Source organism: Odontesthes bonariensis, unplaced genomic scaffold, assembly GCF_027942865.1.
Source record: "Odontesthes bonariensis isolate fOdoBon6 unplaced genomic scaffold, fOdoBon6.hap1 scaffold_258, whole genome shotgun sequence".
Lineage (NCBI taxonomy): Eukaryota > Metazoa > Chordata > Actinopteri > Atheriniformes > Atherinopsidae > Odontesthes > Odontesthes bonariensis.
In genome coordinates this window covers 27,160-28,333 of record NW_027457466.1, presented here as the reverse complement: position 1 = coordinate 28,333, position 1,174 = coordinate 27,160, and positions in this window count along the sequence as shown.

The following is a 1,174-nucleotide window of genomic DNA, read 5'->3' as shown; positions in this document are numbered from 1 at the left end:
AAAAAAATGTATTTCAGAAATATAAGGTAGGAATAAAATACTGCAGGCTACACTCAGCCTTGTTAGATGAGCTGCCCACATAATCAGTTTTAATAGGGAATGTTTTTCTGTTGAAAACATAGAACTCTGGCCTTCAGACCACAGAATACGGTCTGCATTTTTTTTAATGAAAACAGGCTGATGATGAAAAATATGTATCATAATTTTCTGTCCGTGAAAGTCACCCAGACCATTTTATGTGCACGGTGATTAGATGACAACTTAATTTTCTATTTTAAAGGTTTATTCAAAGTGACGGCGAACCACGCAGTGCCATATCTGAAGAGCTCATGCTAAACAGAGACATTTCCCAGCATTAAGACATACAATAGGGCTTTCATGAAGACTGTAGGAAACTAGTACCCTAACCGCACACTCTGTCACAGAGCACCGCGTGTGTATGTGTGTCTACAGTTACAATTTTCAATGCGTACCACATGTAGCGACCATGTATTGCTTGATATGTTTTCAATATGGAGAAAGAGACAGAGGAAGCCATAGACAGCCACAATTTTTAAAAGTGAATAATGTTCAGTTTATATTGAATGTCTGAAAACACAAGTGGTTACTAAGATAATGCAGCTATATGTCGGCCTTCCCTAAGCCTACCTCGTCCTTCTCAATCTTAATTTCCCTTTTCTTTGCTCTCTTTCAAAATGTCAAAAAATGATGCTTTTTATAGAAAAATAAAGACAATTCTTCTTGTTCTGTGCAGCATACGAACCAACTCTTCGTTTGCTGCCAAAAGCTTGAAGCCGAGTTTATTCGCTGTACGCTAAAATAAAAGTATGTGTTCCGCAGCCAGGCCCCTGTCGTCAGGTGACCTGCTGAAGTAAATCCTCTCAGTAAAGTGAAAGGCAGCGCTAAAAAGCTGCCAGGCCGGCCAGCGGATGCCCCACGCTCCTACACACATCCACACGGACGCACAAACTCACACATGTCAGCATATACAGCATGTAAAACAAGCACAGAAACACTCAAAATCAGGATAGTTTCAGGAATGACAAAATACCCTCATTTTTTTTTTTAAAAAAAGGAGCACTTCCACTCTTCTTTTCTCCCCTCTTTCCTCTCACACACATTTGAAACTTTTATTTGTCGGACACACAAACGCACGCCGGCTGTCTTGTCTCAC